General features: G+C 41.9%; 1 non-coding gene across 1 annotated transcript; it reads left to right on the forward strand.

Moving 5' to 3' along the window:
- The first annotated feature begins 8,056 nt into the window (after positions 1–8,056).
- Positions 8,057–8,129, forward strand: TRNAK-UUU. The gene has a single exon. It is a non-coding gene; the product is annotated as a tRNA-Lys (tRNA).
- Positions 8,130–14,185: the final 6,056 nt, after the last annotated feature.

Raw genomic sequence — 14,185 nt, forward strand, 5'->3', positions numbered from 1 at the left:
GATGAAAATGGCTTGCCCAGGGTCACACAGGTAGTGAGTATCTAAGACTAGATTTGAACTCAGAGGTGAGTGCTCCTGACTCCAGGGTGTTCTATACACTGATGGGTGTCACCTTTATTCCGGAGGGCTGAGGATGACTTGGCAACCACATCTCTCCCATCTGAGGGATGCCCTATTCCATCCTTGGACGGGAGATAATTAACTCTCCAAGGCAGTGGGATGCTTTTTAGATCTTCGGAAGCAGAGAAAATCTTCTCTGAGGGGGGACCCACCTCACTCCCCCTCAATATTGTACAATACAATGTAGGGTATCATATGAAACAATACAATATAATATATGATAAATTATGATATCTCTATAATGCCTGCTTTTTCTCTCAGAAATACTCCTCCTTTCTTCCTCCCCTCCCCCCATCTTGCACGTCTCCTCCTGAGCCCCCAGGCTCAGGTCCACTTTTTCCCTGGGGAAACTGAGGCTCCTTCCTTCTTTCTTGCGACCTCATTGAGTCCCCTTTCATTCCAATCCCAGAGGAAAAAGTATTCCTACCCATTCCTGAGGTTCAACTCTTTCTTTTTTGAACGATGCTTAGTGTCTCCTTTCAGCTTCCCTTGGCTCCCCTAAAAACTCCTTTTGCCAGCTCTTCAATGCTGTGTAGCAGGTAATAGTAGTGGTAGTTGCAGCAGCAGTAGCCGCAGTAACAGCAACACTGACTGCAGTTGCAGTAGCAACAGGAGTCCCAAGGAGCAGTTATAGCTGTTGATACACCATGGCTGGATTGCTGCTACAACTGTACTTCAGTAAGAGCAGCAGCAACAGTATTTGTTGTAGTAGTAACAGCAACAATAGTACTAGCAGCAACAGCAGCAGTAGTACCAGGAATAGTAGTAGTTGTAAGAGCAGTAGCAGCAACAACAGCAGGAGTAATACTTGTAGTAGTGGTGAGAGACAGCCACAGGGGGAGGAGTAGTAGTAGCACTAGCAGTTGTAGTAGTAGCAATAGTGATAGCAGCAGCAATAGTAGTTACAGTTATAGTAGCAGAAGCAGTAGGAAGAGGAGGAGCAGCAGCAGTAGCAGCCCAGTTGTAGTTATAGTAACAGCAGTAGCAGCAGCAGCAGCAGCAGCAGTAGTAGTTGTAATTATATAGTAGCAGCAGCAGCAGCAGTTATAATTATAGCAGCAGCAGCAGCAGCAGCAGTTATAATTATAGTAACAGCAGCAGCAGCAGCAGCAGTTATAATTATAGTGGCAGCAGTAGCAGCAGCAGTTATAATTATAGTAACAGCATCAGCATCAGCAGTTATAATTATAGTAGCAGCAGCAGCAGCCCCAGTTGCATTTATAGTAGTAGTAGCAGCAGCAGTTGTAATTATAGTAGCAGCAGCAGCAGCCCCAGTTGCATTTATAGTAGTAGCAGCAGCAGCAGTTGTAATTATAGTAGCAGCAGCAGCAGCCCCAGTTGCATTTATAGTAGTAGCAGCAGCAGCAGTTGTAATTATAGCAGCAGCAGTTATAATTATAGTAGCAGCAGCAGCAGCCCCAGTTGCATTTATAGTAACAGCAGCAGCAGCAGCAGCAGCAGCAGCAGCAGCAGCAGTTATAATTATAGTAACAGCAGCAGCAGCAGCAGTTATAATTATAGTAGCAGCAGCAGCAGCCCCAGTTGCATTTATAGTAGTAGCAGCAGCAGCAGTTGTAATTATAGTAGCAGCAGCAGCAGCCCCAGTTGCATTTATAGTAGTAGCAACAGCAGCAGTTGTAATTATAATAGCAGCAGCAGCAGCCCCATTTGCATTTATAGTAGTAGCAGCAGCAGCAGTTGTAATTATAGCAGCAGCAGCAGCAGTTATAATTATAGTAGCAGCAGCAGCAGCCCCAGTTGCATTTATAGTAGTAGTAGCAGCAGCAGTTGTAATTATAGTAGCAGCAGCAGCAGCCCCAGTTGCATTTATAGTAGTAGCAGCAGCAGCAGTTGTAATTATAGCAGCAGCAGTTATAATTATAGTAGCAGCAGTAGCAGCCCCAGTTGTAGTTATAGTAACAGCAGTAGTAGACGTAGCAGCAGCAACAACAGTTGTTAGTATAGTAGCAGCAACAGCAGCAGTAGCAGCAGCAGTAGAAGTTATAGTAGCAGTACTAGTAGCAGCAACAGTCATAGCAGCAGCACTTACTAGGAGTAATAGTAGTAATATAGCCAGGGTGATCTACACCTGCATATAAACTTCAAAATTTATCACACCTTTTAGATACGTTTGTTAGAATTCATTTTCTCCATCCTCCAAATAAGGAAACAGTGTCAACCATTAAGAGAGATTACTGTTGACCTTGGGCTGGGAGAATGGGCCCTAGATGAAGGTGACAGTCTTCCTTCCCTGGGACATTCCTGAACCTCCAGAGGTTCTCTGTGGCCCGAAATTTAAAATAGCAAACCACAACAACACAACCTCCTCTCCATGGCATTGGTATGTCATGGTCTTGCCCATCTAGTTCTGGCTCTCAAGTCATTGAGGAATGAGCAGAGATTTCAGGTTGATAAAACTTTCTAAAATTCAGCAATTTCCCCTAAATATCAGGATATTTGGCCCCCAAATCCCAAAGAGAGATAATCCTGTCTACTTGCTGTTCTTTGCACAATTCCCTTGATCTTCCAGCTTCAGGCCTTTGAACTGGTTGCTCCTGATAATTGGGGCTCTTTTCCTTCTCTTCTCTGCCTCCTGGCTTTCCTGGTTTCCTGTGGGTCCCAGTTCAAATCCTTCTCTACTAGAGGTTTCCCCCATCTCACTTGTAGAGAGTGAGTGTCTTCTTTCTATTGATTATCTCTGAACTAAGCTACATATATCTTATTTGTACACAATTATTGCATGTTATTAGACTGCAAACTCCTTGAGGTCAGGGACTGCTTTTTTTTTTTTTTTAACCTTTCTTTGAATCTATCCCCAGTGCTCATCAAATGGGTAATGACTGAACAGGTTGTGGTAATGATTATAATGGCATACTATTGTGCTATAAGAAATGATAATTTGGTGGATTTCAGAAAAACCTAGAAAGGCTTATAGGAACTGATGTAAAGCAAAATGAACAGAATCAGGAGAATATTGTACACAGAAATTGCAACACTGTGCCATGATCAACTATGGTAGACTCAACTCTTCTCACCAATACAATGGTCCAAGACATTCCTAAAGAACTTTTGATAGAAAATGCTCTCTAACTCCAGAGGAAGAATTGGGAAAGTCTGAATGCAGATCAAAGCATATTATTTTCATTCTCTCTCTCTTTCTTTTACAACATAAATTTTACATAATTGCACATATATAACCCATATCAAATTGCTTACTGTCTGTGTGGAGGAATGAGGGACAGAAGGAGAAAATTTGAGCCCCCCAACTTTTAAAAATGAATCTTAAAATTAGTTTTTATGTGTAATTGGAAGAACATAAAATGCCATTTAAAACAAAGACTATCTCCAGTGTTTAACACATTATTAGACCCTTTTTGATTTGACTTGGCAATGTCTAGTAATAGCCATTTCCATGTCTGTCCGGTGGGAGAGAGCACCAATGTTTCTAGGTACTAGGAAAGGCCTTTACTATCCTCTAGCACTTCTGCTGAGAAAAGCAAGTGAAGATGAAGAATTTCAGCTTTGAGGGACAGGCTGATCAAAAGCACCAAGGTAGGAGATGGAAAGGCTATTTGGTGGAACAGCAGGTAATTCAACATTATTGACTCCCAGAGGCCAAGAAAGAAAATAATGGGAAATTAATCTTGAACTGTGGAACTCAAAGCCTGCAGAGACATCAAGGAGAATGAAGACTGAGAAGAGGCAATTAGATTTAATGATTAAGATTTTTAGTGACTTTGGAGAGAGCCCTTTTGGAGGAATGATAGGTGGGAAGATAGATTGTAAGGGGTTAAGAAGAGAGTGAGAGGGAAAAAGCTGAGGTACCTATTGTAAACAGCTTCTAGTATTAATATAAAATCCTCTCTTGGCCCCTCATACTTTTCTAATCTTTCTACCCCTTAGCCTCTTCTATTCTCTTCCTATAGGCACCTTGCTGTTCCTCAGACACTATAGTGCATCTCTCTTCTCTGAAATTGTGTAACAAAGACTCAGGGTGGAAGCTGCTGGATCTTCTAAATAGGGATGGGTGGCTTGCTGATTCCAGAGTTTTGGTCTCCTGTTGGGACATCCTGCTTAGGAGTAAGGGTTAAGAAGTAAGCAAGTACAGGAGATTATTATATACTTCAACAACAATACTATATGATGATCAATTCTCATGGATGTAGCCATCTTCAGTAATGAGATGAACCAAATCAGTTCCAATGGAGCAGTAATGAACTGAACCAGCTACACCCAGTGAAAGAACTCTGGGAGATGACAAAGAGCCATTACGTAGAATTCCCAATCCCTATATTTTTGCCTGCCTGCATTTTGGATTTCCTTCATAGGCTAATTGTACACTATTTCAGAGTCCGATTCTTTTTGTACAGCAAAATAACGGTTTGGACATGTATACTTATTTTGTATTTAATTTATACTTTAACACATTTAACATGTATTGGTCATCCTGCCATGTAGGGGAGGAGGTGGGGGGAAGGAGGGGAAAAATTGGAACAAAAGGTTTGGTAATTGTCAATGCTGTAAAATTATCCATGCATATAACTTGTAAATAAAAAGTTATATAAAAAAATCATTGTGCAATAAATTGAATACATAATGAAAAAAAATAAATCTACTAGGAATTCTTGCAAAAAAAAGTAAGCAAATGATTGAAGAATAGGAGGCTGGAATTTGATGGGAGAGCTAAGAGCCCTTAGGCCCCATAATCTCTGTTTCAACAATATATGGTCTAGAAATGGTTCTTCTGTTAAGAGCTCAGGAAAGGGTCAGACGAAGGTTTTTGCTAGATAGATTATGTCATGAATCCCCCTACCCTGTAGTCAGTCACATGAAACCTATATATATAGTCTCAGAAACATGTTTTTAAGTACATAAAGTAAAACATACAGAATTACAAAGGTTAGTGAAAATGAAAAGTTATCATTTTTTTCCTACTAGAGGTCATAGAGCCTCTAAAATTCCCTCCCTCCCAGATCCCTCCATGAATCCCAGGTCCAAATCTCTACTCTAACAAATAAATTTAAGTCAACCAGTGTAATTTAGAGCTAACTTTCTCTTTAACCTTCCCCCACATCCCACCTGCTACTCAGAGAACATCAGTTCAGGAAATTAAGGCCAACCCTCATCCCCGACTCTACCTCCCACTTCCCCTTCCCCTCCCCCCCTTTAGTCTGTTGCTTCTGTACTCTAACCCCAGAGGAGGCTGTATCCTAAAAAAAAATGTCTTAAGTCTGCCCCTTACCCTGCAGGCCCCTCCTCCTGGATTTGTCAGGATCCAGTCATTGTTGGCCCCCTTACCAACATCTACTGGCCACCCCCTCCTGGCAGTGCCTAATGATGGTGATGATAAATATGTAATTAGTAAGAAGCTACACAGTTACATATAAACTTTAAAAATTGCCTGAGGCTCCATTCCCAGATTTTATGCTTTATTTGTTTGTACCAGATACAGAACCAGGCTCCTGGGTCTTGTTCTATGGGGGAAGGCCTAAAGTCAGGGCTGTCTCCCTTACTAATTTCCACCCCTCACACCAAGGTGCTAAGGGGGCTTCAGACTTAGAGCAGGTCAGACTCTTGGGCACCTTCTCCCTCCTCCTGGAAACCTCTCTCCTTGAGTCTCCACAATGTTCCTGGACAGCCCAAGCCTCCTTCATCCCCCTCCCTCCTTGAGGGTTTCCACCATCACTGGCCACTTCCAGTCCTTCACTTTTTGGGACAGATTCAGGCCTTGTTCTGTAACCCCTTGGTAGAGGCTATGACTTCACTTAAGGTAGAGCTCTGGGTAGCTTCCAGAATGTCTGACAAAGACCTGGAGGCTGGCCTGGAGGGAGGGGGATGTTTTCTAAAATATGAACTGATTGGGGGAAAAGGTACTTCATTCTAGGAAATCACCTCTGAAAGGAAGAAGGGCTGAGTAACAGCCATTTAAGATGAGAACTCCTCAGAAGAGAATAGAGGGGCACCTTCACTCACCCCAACAATTACATGGATGTCATCTAGACAAAGGATTCATCTAGAATTCATGGTCACTCTTTGGTTGATAGTTTGCTTTTGGTCCCTCGTTCTCTTACCCCCTGAAGATTTTCCTCCTTGGTAGAACTCATCATGGTTGTATTCTCTGTCAGTGTCTTGTAGCAGCAAGGTCCCCATCACGGTGAAGAACAAACTCCTGTGTGACAAGGGTGGGATGTAGAGGAAGGTTGGTGGCTTAATTTGTCCTAGACTTGACTGATGAGAATGAGAATGAAATAGGATGGAGGACATGTTTATTAGAGGGAGGAGTATGAGATTTTTAAGAGACCTGGGAAGGATGCTGGACAATCTCCTGATAGGAAAAGGGCTGGTGGAGCACCCTATAAAGGCAATATCTACTTTTAGTGGAGAATCAGGAAGAAGTTCACAGCCAATCAATCACAGAGGGATTCGAACCTTTAGTCTTATGACCCCAAATCAGACTCCTTATCTCCTAGAATATGTGACCCCAGCAAGAGCATCTTTTAACTTTTCCCATGGGAAACAAGGCATTTTGGCAGATATTTTTTTTTTAAAAAGTCACTGAGTTTAGCCAACCCAGTTTTTGAGAGCTGTCTCCAGGATACTCAATCTTGTGCTGAGAGTTCCGGAGACTGAAAAGAAAAGGAAAACCTCAAATAAAACAAAATAATCAACACACTACCTTTACACAGCTTCTATCCTACTGGGATATTGGAAAACACACTTAAATAGATGGAAAGTCTACCTAAAATTGCCTTCTTTAGGGGATCAAGAAAGACCACCAGGGACCTCAGCTGAATTTCCAAGATGACCAAAAATTGTGGGAGAGGCTGAAGATTAGGCCAATGGATTATAGGCCTGGAAGGTAGCCTGGGCAAAGGCTAATGGTGGAGATGGAAACTTTGGGGGGAGCTTCCTAAAAGGCCTGTGGGACTAGCACTGAGAAAGCAAGAGAGTGAGGGTAGCAAGAGCTCCACATTTCTTTCTTGAAGCAAACCTCTTGGTGGCTGTCTGATAAACCCCATCTTTAAATCCACAAAATAAAATACACTGGGTTACAAAAGAAATAAATGGTATTGAAATACACTTAGACAAATTCTGAAGAAAAATCAGCTGATGGAGCTCTGTTTTAGAATCTCTGGACTGAAGGGAAATGAATCTGGAATTATGTGCAGGTCCTCAGTAGGAAGAGGCTGGCTGAAATGTCAGGAATAAAGGGAGAGGTGTCATGCTTTAAAGAAAAATGAAGAAAAGAGCTCACTTGGAGGATGAGGACAGTTTAATGATTATTCAGAGCCTGTCCTCACTCCAAAATCCCAACCAATCTCCTGCACTCCTTCCTTAGACAGCAAAAGCTCGGTCCCCTGCCTCAAAAAGGATCCTGCATTCCAAGACCTAAAGTCACCCTCTTCCACTGAGGCTATTATGACCGTGCTTCTAAGTGGGTTCAGAAGTAAGATTAAGGAAGAAAGAACTAGAGGGCTCATTAAAGTCCTTTGTTCAAATCCATCCACTTCACTAAAGGTTTCCCCGGGACAGAGCAGCTGCCTGGTACCCATGGCAGAGGCCAAGCTTGGATCAGCCAGGCTCAGGCCCTGTTCTCTTGGAACTTACCCTCTGGCAGGGAGGGAGGATACAGACACAACCTGCCTCATCTGATCACCTGAGGGGAATGCAATGGAAGGAACTTTGGACTTGAGGGAACAAAACTCTTGTTTTCCAGCCCTCAGGTCTCTTTCTGGCCAAATCCTTTAGCTCCTTTGGCCTGAGTAGTCTCATTTATAAAAGAGGCTGAAAAGCTTAAAGGCAGGTACCAATATTGGGAAGCAGTTTGTTTTGGGGGGTGGTCATGTGAACCAGGAAAAGAGACCCTCCAAAAAAAAAAAAAAGAGTCTCAGAGGCTTCTAGTTATCAAATAAATAGTAATATGTAATTTTGTGAAGCTTGAATAGCTCAGTCGGTAGAGCATCAGACTTTTAATCTGAGGGTCCAGGGTTCAAGTCCCTGTTCAAGCAACCCATTAGTTTTCCTTATGGGGACCACAGGAGATTTGAGATAGAAGCATTAGTGACTGTAGAGTCTGTTTTGAAACAATTCCCATTCCTCGGGGCCAACCTCTCTTTTGGGAATGAGAGGCTATTGGGGAGAGAGACAGAAACAGACAAGACAGAAATAGAGAAAGCCCTCAACACATAGTAGTTGACTTGAATATATTCTTCCAATAACTCAATGATTGTTTTCTCTCAAGAATGCTATAGTAGATGGGTTCTGAGGAGTGTTGCTGGTAAACCATGGAGTCCCAAATGGGGGATTAGAGACCAGTAATTCTAGCCGATCATTTTAGGGCTGAGGCTCAGTGACTTGCTCAGTGACTTAGTGGGATCTCAGAGCCTCTCAGTGCCCAGTCATACATTCCATTTCTTGTAGACCACTCTCTTGGTCTCTGACAATTTCCCTTCTTCAATGTTTCCCTGGGTATTTCTGCTGATCTAGTTCTTTTTGCTATGGTAGTTAAAGAGAATCTGTCAACAAGGGCCCAAAGAGGGCTCCTAGCACTCCAAAATGACAGGCAGTTTGGATATGGGTTTTCAATATGAGAGAACTAGCAAAAAATGACATTGTCTCTGGATTACAGAATGCAAGGAGGGGAATTACATTTCAGGAGACTGGAAAGATGGGAGAGAGTAAAATTGTCAAGGGCTTTGAATGCCCCAAAGAAAACTTTCTATTTGATCCCAACAGTAATTGGGAACCACTGGAGTTGATTTGTATAGAAAAGTGATATAGCCACATGTGGGCTTTAGGAAGATCATTTTGGCAGCTGACTAAAAGATGGCTTGGAGGGGAGCAATCTAGGTATCCTATTTGCTGCTCCCCAAAATGTGCATTACATTTCCTGCCTCAGTCCTTTGAAAAAGTGGACCCTACCAATCTCCAGGTATGGAATGGTCCCCTTCACTTGTCTACATCATTCTAAAGTACTTTGAAAGACTGGCTGAGGTCTCAGATATTATCAAAGCTTCCCACTAATTTATCTTTTCTTCTGTCTGAAGTGCTGTGGTCCCAGTAGAATGCAGCTGATAGAGGGCAGAGCCTGATGTATTTCTCCTTCTGTCCCTTGGGCTCCTACCTCAAGAGACACTTTGATAATTGTCCAGGAACTGTCCTGATTCTTACTCCCTCCACTACTGGCCAAAATGGCTTGTCTCCTATTTTGTAAATTAAATGAAGAAATTACAAGGCTCTTGTGGTCTAGTGGGCAAAGTATTTGCCTTTGGATCTGAACAATGAAGGTTCAATTCCCTCACAAGATTGTGTTTTCCTCTAAATTTATTCTTTTCCTCTGTCCTTGGGCCTTGAGCGCCTAAGGACTAGACAAAGTAATGTTTTTTGTTTTTATCTGTTTTGTTTTGTTTTCCCATGTAGTCAGGTGAGCATAAGAAAGTGGCTAACTACCAAGGGAAGTACCACCTAAGCATATCCTCTTCCTTCTCCCTTATGGTTCTCTTACCTTATGGTTTCCTTACCCTATCTCTCAGCAGAATTCCTGTGACCTAAGAAAGAGTCCTACTGAGCTTAAGTGAAAGGTGCCATACCTTTTCTTCCTTGGGAGATCATCTCTATAGTGAAGTGACTTTGGGAGAGAAGAGATGAGGAAACTGGGACAGATACCCAAACAGTTCTTAGTTCTCCATAACTAACCTGGTGCTGGGATGTTGTCAGTCTCAATCTACAACTCTATTCTCTTCATCCCATTCTTGGGAAGTCTTGTTATTGGTTAGAGGGTCAGCAACTTACAGGAACCCATCATTTTATAGCTGAGTGAGTTACCCAGGCAGTGAGATGCAGTGATCTGTGGCAGAAACAGTGAGAAGGTCAGTGCCCCTGGCTCTTAGAAAGTACCATACAGGAGTATAAATTATACAGAAATATAGATATACAGGAATAGATTGTCCTGTGACAATCACAGGGGTTCTCTCCATTGGTCATTGCTGGCAATATTCTTGTCAGCCTTAATAGTCTAGACACCTAGAAAAAGGACATCTGCCTGAGAGTCAGTTTGGCTTCATTTACTGCCTGACAACTCCAGGAGAATTCCAGGAGCAGAACATAGATCTGCATACAGCATTTGTAGATCTGACCAAGGCCTTTGGTACTGTCAGTCATGAGGGCTTAAGGAAAAGTATGTCAAAATTTGGTTGCCGGAGAAGTTCATCATTTTCATGACGCCATGTTTGCCCAGGTTCTGGACAATGGCCAATACTCTCAAACTTTCCCAGTCACCAATAGAGTGAAAAAAGGCTGTGTGCAAAAATCCGTGCTTTTCAGCATGATGTTTTCAGCCATATTGTCAAATGCCTTCAATGGAATCAAAGTCAGTTACTGCACTGATGGCAAATTCTTCAACTTGAAAAGGCTTCAAACCAAACTAGAGCGGAGAGAGTGGTGGTGCATGATTTTTTTGTTTGCAGATGATTTTTGTTTGCAGAGTTGCAGGGCACGCAATGCAGCATCCAAAGCTGAGATGCTTGTGCTAATTTTGCCTAACAATTAATACCAGGAAAACACAACCAGCACATCATCAATAGGTGGAACCATCAGTAAGGGTTGAAGTTCTGAATGCTGTGGTTAAATTCTCTTTCCTTTGAAATATACTTTCTAGGAATGTCTAGAGCTAGCTCAGGGTTTGAGAGGCTCCAAGTGGAGGAGAGGAGAGGGATTAGACTGATCACCAAACTGTAGGTCCACAGAACTGTTGTGCCGAACTCATTGTTCTATGCCTGTGAAATCTGCATAGTATACCAGCGCCATGCCAGGAAACCGAATCACTTCCATTTGAATCGTCTTAGGAAGATCCTAAAGCTCACCTGGCAGTTCAAGATTTCAAACACTGAGGTCCTTTCTCAAAGTAAACTGCCAAGCATTCCAACTCTACTGCAGAGAGCACAACTCTGTCAGGCTGGGCACATTGTTTAAATGTCAAATGTATGTTTGCCAAAAAAAAATATTTTGTGGAGAACTCACACAAGGCAAGTGCTCACAAACTGAGAAAAAGTAATACAAGGACACTCTCAAGGTCTCTTTTAAGAACTTTCATGTATGGCATGGGAGGCACTGGCACAGGACCACCCAGCATGGTGTGCACTCATCAGAGAATGTTCTGTACTCTATGAGCAAAGCAGGATTGAGTTAGCCCCCCAAAAAAGTGAGATGCTCAAAATTAGAGAGTCTACCCTAAATGTTCATGGGGACTGTTTGGGTACAACCTATGGCATGAATATTCCAAGCTCATATTAGTCCGATCAGTCAGTCGGACATACTGTAACTCAGCTGTAACGTACTAATGTCATTTTGGTCCTCTTCTTGTACAAAGGACAACAACCAGCTGATCAATAGGAGTAATGTGTAAGAAGCCTAGAACTGTGGTCAACCCCCTTCCCCCCAAAAAAACTCCACCAAAAACCTTTACAAATCCAACAGAAGCACTAGGGAGCCACAGTTTATTAAATATTGGATTAGAGTGGGAAGAAGTGCTGTGCTCAGCCTCAGCCTGCTTTTTGGACTGGAATGGGAAGAGATGAGGTAGGTAGACCCTTTTGCAGGTTATTGAAATAGTCTAGGGATAAGAAGATGAGAGCCTGCACCAGAGTGGAAAAAAGGGAAAAACATAGCATAGATATGTAACAAAGGTAGAACCTACAGGTCTTGACAGCAGATTCTTATTTTCTTCTTCTTTTGGGGGGAAGAGGACAGACATATTTGTCAAATGCCTTCATTGGAATCCGTCAGTTACCGCACTGATGGTCAAGGAAAATTAGAAGACAAGGATGAAACCAAGTTTGTGGACCTGAGTAGTGTCCTTGACAGTAATAGGGAAGTTAGGAAGAGAAGAGGTATTAGAGGGAAAGATGATGAGTTTGGTTGGGAGCATTCTGAGTTTTGGGACATCTATAAGACATCCACTTGAAGAGATTCAGTAGGAAAAGGATTCTGGCAAAACGAAGGAGTAAGTCAGAAAACATTCAGCTCTCCAAATTTCCTCTATCAAAAAAAGACAGAAAGTCACTTCAGAGCAACAGAAATCAATATGAGGTTAAGCAGTTGTGCTCCTAAGACTATTTGAGAGTCCCTAGGACTTGGTCTGAGCAAAGTACAAACACCTCCACACCAACTCTACAAAATGGACAGTCAAAGAGCTTGGGGGCAGCTAGTTTGAAAGGCAGCTTCCGCCTTAGAAACTTTCACCTTGGGGGATGGAAGGATGGGTTCTGAATTGAGTCATTGTTGTTTGTCCTTTATTCTGGGAGAGAACCATGATGTCAGGGAGGTGATGCCGTATGAATTGGATTTAAGTGAGGCAGGGATTTGGAGCTATTTGGGTTTAGTGACAATATATAGACCAGAACAACTGGAGATGGCACTGAATGTAAGAAAGAGGCACAGAGGAGAGAACACTGTCCATGGAGTCAGGAGGACTTGAATTCAAATCCAGCCTCAGACAATTGGCACTTACTAGCCATGTGACCCTGGGCAAGTCACTTAATCTTGATTGCCTTGTCAAAAAACAAAAACCAACCAACCAAACAAAAACCACAAACAAACAAACAAAAAACAAGCAGTGGATGGTGAGTAGAAGACTGAAGGCTCTTGCCGCTATTCAGTGCCAAGCACAGCTGTACTGACCACACAATCCCAAGGCTGTGACTTTGGGTGAAGGAGCTAGCACATACCTGATGAGTTTGGTAGTGAGGAGGGCAAAGACCCCGTTAGCTTTGGGCACTTGCAGGAAAGCAAAATCTGTAGTTTCATCTCCAGGGCAATCTGTAGTTTGGAGTTATTTGAGGGACGGGAGATACTTTTTTGTTTTCTTTTTGTATTTTTCTCCATTGAGAAACATCAAATGATTCCAAGCACAAAAAGAGTACTTGGAAAAATTTAAAAAGGACTTTAAAAATAAAATAAGAGAAATCAAGGGAAAAAAATTTTAAAAGAGCAATCAAAGAAAATCAAGAAAATTATGAAAATAAAGTCAACCAGCTGGAAATGCAGAATAAAAAACTTGATGAAAAAAATAATTCCTTGAAAACTAGAATTGGACAAGGAAAAGCTAATAACATTCTGAAGGAGGAGGGAAACTGTGTTCCCTTTAATGATACTGTGTTGTCTTTACTGAAACTGTGTTCCCTTTAAAATTATCACTCTGAAAATAAAATAAAATTATCACTCTGAAATTGTTCCCTTTAAAATTACCACTCTGAAATTGTGTCCCTTTTTGATCTGAGAGATCAGGATCTCCCAGGCCCCAAGGAGTCTAGAGAAGAAAGGGTCCATCCTCCCAGGATGAGAGAAGCATCACTGTTCAAAGGCAAATCAACTCCCATTGATCTTTTGGAAAAGTCACGTCCTTATTCAGGAAATTTTAAATTCTCATTCAACTGAGAAATCCTGGTCTGATCAGCTCAGGCTGTCCTAGTCCCCCACCAAGAGCTACCCATATAACAGGTTTCCTTAAACTTGTTTCTTTGCAGAAGGTCCCAAGCAGTTGCTAGGACCCTGCTGTCTGAGAAGGCATTCTCTTCTCAGAGTCAGCTTCCATTGCCCTAATAGGACTTGGCCACTAAAAAAATCAGTCTCTTAGCAAGCTGGCTTCCTATTCAACAATAAACTTTCTTTTTTGCCAATTAATATTTTGGGTTTCATGAATTCTTTCATGAAAAACCTGTGCCGACCTAAAGGGGATTTTAATAACTCTCTGACTGCCACTAACATCATCAATTCTAAGACATCAAGAAATCATAAAAAAATCAAAAGAATGAAAAAGTAGATGAGAAAATGAAATGTCTCATCAGAAAAACAACCAATCTGTAGAACACATTGAATAGAAATAGTTTAATAATACTCCAACTACTTGAAAATTAAGATAAAAAAGATTCCATACAATATTTCATTATTTTATTAAAGCTTTTTATTTTCAAAATACATGCATGGATAATTTTTCAACATTAACCCTTGCAAAACCTTGTGTTCCAATTTCCCCAACCCCCTTCCCTAGATGGCAAATAATCCAATA

The sequence above is a fragment of the Sarcophilus harrisii genome, chromosome 6 (genome assembly GCF_902635505.1).
Source record: "Sarcophilus harrisii chromosome 6, mSarHar1.11, whole genome shotgun sequence".
Taxonomy (NCBI): domain Eukaryota; kingdom Metazoa; phylum Chordata; class Mammalia; order Dasyuromorphia; family Dasyuridae; genus Sarcophilus; species Sarcophilus harrisii.